The sequence below is a fragment of the Gastrolobium bilobum genome, unplaced genomic scaffold (genome assembly GCF_033153095.1).
Source record: "Gastrolobium bilobum isolate Gb01-03AN ecotype WA unplaced genomic scaffold, APGP_CSIRO_Gbil_v1 utg3268, whole genome shotgun sequence".
NCBI lineage: Eukaryota > Viridiplantae > Streptophyta > Magnoliopsida > Fabales > Fabaceae > Gastrolobium > Gastrolobium bilobum.
The window spans coordinates 556,170-565,234 of NW_026899992.1; the positions used below are offsets into that span (position 1 = coordinate 556,170).

Sequence of the window (9,065 nt, forward strand, 5' to 3'; positions counted from 1 at the left end):
AATTGCTATTTCCAAAAAAATTAAAGGCTAAAATACATAAAATCACCTTACATTTTAAAGCTTTTTGAGCATCCTCTACTTTTAATTCATATAATTAACCCCTTATATTATCATTTTAACAATTAAATTTATTTAGTCATTTTAAGACAAAAATACCCCAGTCTTCCAACTACATAACCTGTATCCCATCACTCAAATTATCTCCACATTGCCTATTAATGGAGTGTGATATAGAAATTTTAAAGTTAGTGAAGAGTACAAAAATCAAGACGGTGAACAAAATGCAGGAATAGGATGGAAAGCTAAAGCAGTGGACAAATGTGATAGTTGGATACTAGTATTAAATTGGGCTCTACATATTTATCAAAAAAAAAAAAATTGGGCTCTACATCACTACTTTTATATAGAACAATCAAATAGTACCTCTTTTGGAATAAATCTAGAACACTGCATAACCTAGCTATCACTGCATAACCTAGCTATTCGGAATTTATAACTCCAATATAATAACAACTCTAAATAGATTCTAATTATGTACAGAATCTTAATAAAATAAAAATTTCCTTCAAGAAACTAAACATCCCATCAATATATATCTGAAGTATCATCATTATCAAATGTTCAAAAACAATTAAAAGAAATATTCTCAAATTAAAAAAATATATTTGTCCTTTTAAAGAACATAAAGTTATATTATTTTAAGTGAGAGAAAGAGACAAATTAATATTTACTTTATATTTTTTAAAAATTACTTATTTTTTTCCTCTAATTTTTATTATATTTGTTTTTCTTTCAATTTTTATTTTTTTTGGTAAACTGTTTTTCTTTCATTTAAAAAAGACACCATTCTGTATCCTTTATAAGAATAAGCATCAAATCAAACACAAAAATAAACAAAAACAATTCAGACCCAACCATCAATGTCCCCCTCCTCGTGTTTTGCCCCTTTTCTCACACTGACCCCACGTCTCTCTCTCATTCCTTTCTTTTTGCCGCCTTCATTTGCGACTTTCCACCACTACTAAGTACTAACCCCATTCTCTCTCTTTTGCTTTATTTTCATTCAAACCGATTGAACAAACACAATGTATTTTGAAAGAGCACTGTTAATCTCGATTTTTATCATATTATAAGCACTATAGCACTTAAATAGAATGTTAATTTTCCAAAATTAAAAAGTTTACGGCGATTGAACACACTCTTTCCTTTAGTATAAGATATCAAAATTGGTGAGAGAATTTTTATGCAATACACATCTATCTCAAAATTAGTGATGTTTGAGCGCATCTGAAACATGAAAATATCTAAATAAATGCTTTGGATTGAGGGGATGGTAATAACCGAGAATCCATACATTTTCTATTTACAGAATATTCTCCATTGAATATAATTAATTGTTAGCATAATTATAGGATTAGAATATATGAAAAGTAGTTAATAATTTATATCTGAAAAAAATGTAGGAATACTTTCATATTTTTTTCTATAATTTGATTTAATTAATTAATTTATCAATAAAATTTTCTATAATTTATTTTCCTTTCTTCCCCACTATACGAGGGTAGTTCTTGTGACACAATTGAGCCTTTAGGTCTGAAAATAAAATGACACACTTCCATATTTTTTATATAATTGTTTAATTAATTAATTTACCAATAAATTTTTTTATAATTCATTTCTTTTTCTCCCGACAGTATAAGGGCACTTAAAAACACTCGATATAGTCATGTAGTTATGTTTTGATCACAACCATTCATTGATGATGAGATAAAAGAAAAGAAAATATATAATTTTTAAATGAGTAATTATAATCAAATAACATAATTATTTTTTCACATGAGAGAATTAATTTCCAGTCACTTATAAACAAAAGTCAATCGTACGGCGACTCCTGTCACTTCGCAACCTGGGGTTGTTTAAAAGCTTACATCATAAACGGTTCGAAATGACCCAATCAAAAGGTCTGAATCAAATAACAATGATTCTAAACGCCATGTCAAAAGCAATATCCTTTTGTTCATACCTCAGTATTATTATTATTTATATTAAAAAAAATTCACGTCATATTAATTTCACTATTTCACCAACTCACACGTTAGAAATAAAATGTTCAAAATGATACGGGAAAATCACATGGGTGGGCGTGATGGTTCAGTATCTCATCCCTTAAGTAAGTGATTAGGGGTTTGAACTTCAACTCTTGTGAATGGAAAGCATTTCGTGGTCAGCTCTTTACCGTTTTGTGCGTTAATCCGGGACGAGAAATTAGTTTCATGACTATCGACTGTGGGGATATCCGGACGTAATAAAAAAAAAAACACTTGTGGGGTTTATGTTTGTGTGTGTCAAGTCTGGTAAGTGATGTTTCTACTTTGCTATTTGTTTTTGTTTTTCAATACATGAGTAATGGAGCACCAAGTGGCTACAAATAATAAGTAAAAGAAACAAATTACAAATGAAGACAACCTGCATTCTAAGATCTATACTATTCTGGGCATGCTTTATGACGAGGTCCGAGGAGATGTGATTTATCTATGCTTTTTAGTATAAGCCTTTGTTTCTGTAGTCGTTGTTTCGCATGTGGTATTTTTGTGTATTTGAATTTTAGAAGGTTCAAAGAAGTCATCGTTTAAAACCTAAAAAAGATTATTAGTGTTAATCCCCTCACATTGATCAGTACAATTACAGGCCTTGTGTGTGTGTGTATTGGAACATGCTACTAAAGGATAAACAATAGGTGGAACAAAAGTGGGTGGAACATGAGAAGGTTTGAGATCCTTTTGTTTTGCAGTGTGCTGACCTATAAAGCTATTTGAGATCCTTTTTCATTTCTTTTGCAATTTCATCGATGGTGTAAAACCTTTTACATTGTTAAAGTAATTTGAGTTCCTTTTGCAGTGTGCTGGCCTATAAAGCTATTCATGACCCCACATAAGTAGGGTTGTACAAGAATTTGGAAGATAATCACATCTTAGGCCCACCTTGCCAATGCATGTGTAACGCTTAGAATCAGATCCAGAAGATGCTATATATGGGGAGTTTCACATAATATTGTAATTATTCTTTTGTTGCTGATGCACATGTTGGCAGCTTATTTAGATAGCCTATTAGAATGGACATCAATTCTATCTTTCTAATTGGAGTTTATGTAAGAAAATTGTATGGCCTTGGCATATACTTTGCATTATTTTGTGATACAAACTATTTTTATTTGAATAAAATTCAATATATCAACTTAAAATTATATGTTTAAAATCTACGATATAATATTTCACTACTTTACCAACTCACACGTACTTATATTAATGTTCGTTGGTAATAATATGTTTAAAATCCACTTGATTTTGTGTACAACATATCTAAGCTTTGGCCTAATGGTGTACAAAAAGCTTTTGTTAATTTCTAGTTGTCAGCAATCTTAACTCATTTAGTTAAGACTTTTGGAATGGTAACTTGGACCAACTGCGGCGGCATAAAAACTATTTTAGAAGTCTATAAAGGTCCACGGATCTGCCCTGAAAGATGGCCGATAAAATATGCTTCTGCTCGTTTCTGATATGGTGTCTTTTCTCCTAAATTTTTTATAAAAGAAAAAAAAATCATATATATCTGTCTTATCATTTGCCATTCAAAAAAGGGGGGAAAAAAACTGTCTATCAAAATACTTCCTCCTTTTGGATTTTTCTTTGTCTTGCACAAACCTCAACCAAGATAAAAAGGTAACATATATATATATATGTGTGTGTGTGATTTTGAATTATTGAGTGTTGGAATTGATTATATTTATGAATAAGAAGTTTGAAGTGGAAAATGTGTCTTTTCATCTTTGAATAGGTGTTTTCTGAATTGTGAACTTAGGTTTATTTTAAATAAATAGAAGATCATAATTTTAAGATGAATTTTTTTCTATTAATCTCTATACATTTTTTGTATTTGTATTCTTTTACTTTAATGTGATTGGTCAAGCATAGATTGAGTTCGATAAGGTTATTTAATCTAAAGTGCACACGAATAGAGGTAATTTATTTTATGTTCACAAATTTTGTGCACCATAGTCAAGACAAAATTATCTTAAAGATATAGTATCTAAGCTTTAACTTGTATTATTGCATATTTTGATTTCTTGTGTATATTTCATGTACTTGTGAATGATATTGTTGAAGCAATTTTTCTAACATATATTATCTCTTCTCAATTATTTTAACATCATTTGAATAATAGAAAGCAACTTAAAATAAACAAAAACAATTCAGACCCAACCAAGAATCTCCCTCTCCTTCTTTTTGGCCCCTTTTCTCACTTACACTGTCCCAACGCCCTCTCTCTTACTCCTTTCTATCTCTAGGTATCCAAAGACGTGAATATGTCGCCTGATTCGCCTTCAAGTGCGAATTCCCCCACTAACCCCTTTCTCTCTCTTTCGGTATATAAAAATTGGGGGAAATTCAAGAATGACAAGACCATTGCTTACTGATTCAAAATTGCATGTGCGCTAAGTATTTAGGATTGGTATAATATATAGCAAAGAATTTGGGTAGGTTGTATTAAATGATAGGTTCAATTTTAACTTGTATCAAAAAAAAAAAAAAAATTGCTTATGGACTTTATCAGTAATTTTTCCTTACTCCACATTTTTCTCTTTCCTGGTTTGTAGTGGGTGAGTCGAATATTAGATTTCTTTCCACAGACAGGAGGATCTAATCTCCATCAAAATTAGTGCTTTTGAGGCTTTGCCTTATTATGTACTGAAAAAACAGAAGAAGCGCTTTTGGGTATGAATCAAAGTGGTGGGACCGCGGGACAAAGGAGCTCGAGACTCTTTTATTTGTCAAATAAAGTGGAAGCTAGAATTTTGCTTCATTTTCATTCAAACCGATTGAACAAAACACCACCTATATGGCTATATATGTATCTATAACCAAACCACGAAAACCAATTGAAATAACCAAACAAATTTCAAGAAAATTTCATATACATGAGAGCCCAAACTAATTGACATTTTTATGATCATCGTGTTTATTTATCCAATAGAAGGGGGAAAAAATTATCTTTTTTGCAATTTTAAATTAACAAAAAGTTAAAATTCTGGAGTTAAATTGAGTCAAAGTAGCAACAAACACACAAGAAAAAAGCATACCAGGTTTTGGCAGGTGTAAGTGTTAGTTCCTTCCAATCTTGAGGTACTACTAGTTAAAAGTGGGCCAGGTTTTTGTTTTTGTTTTTCTTGGTAAATGAGCTTTTAAGAGGAAAAAGAAAAGTGGCATTCGCGCAGACTACCCTTATAAGAAAGAGGGAAACTCTATCTGTTCCAACAACATCTTTTAAGTTTCAACTTATGGAGCCTTCAACTCAATTTGCTACGATGTTGCTCACTCTGTTTTTCTGCCAATTCGTTACAGGTGACCATTCATATTATTTTCATACTTTTGTGCGCTGTAACAATTGATTAATGGTAACCTCAGTCACTTCTTCACTACGATATATAAGAGGTTGTGTGCGGTGTTTAACATTTAACTACAGGTTCCTCTTCAGCTACGATCACAATAATCAATGACTGCATCACCACCGTCTGGCCAGTCATTCTATCAAGAAGCGCCCCACTCTCCACCACCGGACGAGGTCATCGCCTTCACCGTCCCCACTGCCTGGTCCGGTCACCTATGGGGCCGGACTCTCTGCTCACGGGACTCCGCTGGAAAATTCTTCTGTCTCACCGGCGACTGCGGCTCCTCCACCATAGAATGTGCAGGCAGTGACGCCGTCCCGCCGGTCACGATCGCGGAGTTCATCCTAAGTAGCACTGCCGGCGGGTTAGATTTCTTCGATCTGAGCCTCGTCAAGGGTTATAACCTTCCAATGGTGGTGGAGCCTCAAGGCGGAACCGGAGCCGGGAACTGCAGGGCGACAGGTTTCACAGTGGACTTGAACGCGGCCTGTCCCACCGAGCTGAAGGTGATGCATGGCGGCGACGCCGTGGCATGCAAAAGTGTGTGCGAAGCACCTGGCACGTGCGAACCAAGCTTCTATTCGGAGTTCTTGAGCAGTGCATATCCACGCTCTTGTGTCTCTGCTGATTACCTCGTCACTTTCTGCCCCAACAGCTTCAAAAGGTACTTTATTGTTGTTGGTGTTTTTTTTTTTTTTTTTTTTAATATTCCGTTTATGAAAGCAAACTGCGGTGGCTAAAGCTCAACATGGCTGCCAAATCATCTCCCAGATGCAAGTCCAATATCAGTTATATAGTTTCCAAAGCACTCAACACTAATTTCGAATGGAACAGTTACAAGAATAGACCAAGGTTAATAACTAAAATTGAAACAAAATATAGTTTTCAAAGGAGGAATAGACAGATATAACACTTTACAAACAGCTACCTGATTTCTTTTCCATTTTTTGTGTGTGCGGAAAACAACAACAGAACAAACAACAACAACAGAACAAACTAACAAGCTACTTTAGGTGTCCCAAACACCCATACTACCCTTACAAAGTATATTATTGCACCCCAAAGAGGGGTCAAAAACAACTGAACATTCTTTTTAACAGATAAAGCTTTGTGTGCCATCCAATTAGCCACAGCATTTCCTTTCCTAAGAATATGTTTAATCTGCACTGACCAGTTCCTCTCAAGAAGATCACGCACAGTGTTTCCAATGTGAGCTAGAGGATGATTAAGTTGGTCATCTTGCTCTATAAACTTCAGAATCTGGATAGAGTCCCCTTCAATAATGATGCGTCGAAAACCTTGATCCCAGACAACAGTAAGAGTAAAGATGCTCCATAATTCCGCTCTGAATAAGTTTCCCTGTACCCAATCTCCATTACAATTCCTTATCACCCCAGATTTCTTTTTCCTTTCAAAAGCTCATTTAGCAAGAAAAAAACAAAACCTGGCCCACCCCAGATTTCTTTTTCAGTTCAAAAGCTCATTTCGCAAGAAAAAAAAAAAAGGCCCACTTTTAATATTCCGTTTGTCTTCTGCTACATTTGATTATGAAAATTTTACGATTTAAATAAAAAAAAGTATAAGTAATAAAAAAAAATGAATTAATATTTTTTCTCAAAAAAAGCCTTAGCTGTATTAAATCACTAACTAGTTAAAGATAAAGTTTATTTTTTTTAATTCGTAATTTATTATCAGTTTGAGAAGCTTCGAAGTAATTTATTTATTAATATATGTACCGAGTAGCATTAAAATCACGTTCCTAGTTTTTATTTTTTTTATTTTTATTTTTTTGTGAAATTGGTGTTTGAATTTGAATGCAGTTCCATCATGTCCGGAAATGGAGAAAACCAAACTGCAGTGAGCTCAAGCAGCAAAGTCATAGCTCTTATTGTCTCTATTATCTCAATTTTTGGCCTAATAGCATTTTTCAAGCTGAGGGTTTATTGCACAACAGAGAATATTGGCATGGACGTCGAGCTAGGTAGCAGCAGCTAGTAACCCAAGTGGGGGCACCAAGGAATTGTGGCATGCAATTCCTCTTCTGAACAAGACCTAAAGAAAGCAACCCCAACTCATCCTTTAAAATTAACATCGTATTTGAATCGTTTTCGTAAGGCTATGGACTCAAATTTCAGTATTATTATCGTGTTAAAAAAGAACAAAGTGACTCTATTCACAATCTTCACGAGGAGATTCTCTCTCTTCAATTGCGACTTTCCACCATTAACCTCATTCTCTCTCTTTTAGTATATAAAAATGAGACATTTTGGGTATGAATCAAAGTGGTGGGACAAAGGACCCAGAGGGCGAGCTCGTGACTCTTTTATATTCGATTAATGTCTTTTGCTTCATTTTCATTCAAACCGATTGAACAAAACACCACCTATATATGTATCTATAACCAAACCACGAAAACCAATTGAAATAACCAAACAAATTTCAAGAAAATTTCATATACATGAGAGCCCAAATTAATTGACATTTTTATGAGGGAGTTGATGCAAGAGGGAACAAAGACTATGGGGTTTATGTTTGTATAAGTAATGGAGAAACACACCAAAACTACGTACATGCACTGATGGAGAAAACCCTCGTTTCTTCGAATGCATAATATGGTCTCACTCACTTATTTTCTGTCTTCTTCTTTTTTATTCATGGTATTTAAAAAAATAGATCAAATATTTTTAAATAATAATAATTAATTAAGGGATCAGACTTAATGTAAAAGGATGGTTAGAAGTTACTTAGAATTAGGTACTTGGTGGACACTTGATAGAATTACTTATTAGAAAATTATTTAAAATTTAAGAAGCGATTGAAATAACTTTCAAATTCAGAATTGCAACAAACATTAGTTACTTTGTTTCCCATGTACTTCAAACACAAAACATAGAAAACAGGCATAGTTAATTTAACAAGTTGAACAAAAAAAGATCTAAAGAATCCTACAGCAAAACAAGTTTTCAAAAGTTAAATCTATGGTCTTGACAATCTTTGTGTTTCGTAATAATGCCATGATTAAGGCTACGCTTTTTTTAGAGGGTGGACAAGTTGTGGGATGGTTAATAGTGTAGAGGAACGTACGGGCCGGTTTACACTCCTATAACATAAAAGTGATTTTCCACCCTCTACGTACCAAGCATCAATGAGAGAAAATCATAACCATTATTTATTTTCTTTTCTTGTTTCCTTTAAAAAAAGAAAAGAAAAAAGAGACACATATACTTCCCTCTTTATTTTCCAACTACTCAAAGAAGCTTTAGCCCATAAGACAAATTCTAAGGTGGTGTTTGGTTGGGAGCTTTTCAGCGGATATCTATGTTTTTCAAGTATGGCTTTTAGAAATACCATGTTTGTTTTAATGTATTTTCACCAAAAACCCATCTATCCAATTTGTATGGATTTATGAGAAACATAGATATCCGCATTGTTTAGAAACCCAATTTGAAGGTGGGATTTTTCAGAAACCGGTTATCTGGCTTTTAATGCACTGTTGATTTCATAAAGTTACCTAATTTTTCCAGTAAAGTTTTTCCCCACAAAACAACTTTTTTTTAGATTTTTCTACCTATCTCACTTTTTCTATCTTTCCAATCATTTCTCTATCTATTACATTTCC

At 33.4% G+C, this 9,065-nt stretch overlaps 1 pseudogene; it reads left to right on the top strand.

The window, feature by feature from the left end:
* Nucleotides 1–5,335: 5,335 nt before the first annotated feature.
* On the top strand, nucleotides 5,336–7,441 carry LOC133294737 (thaumatin-like protein 1; annotated as a pseudogene).
* Nucleotides 7,442–9,065: the final 1,624 nt, after the last annotated feature.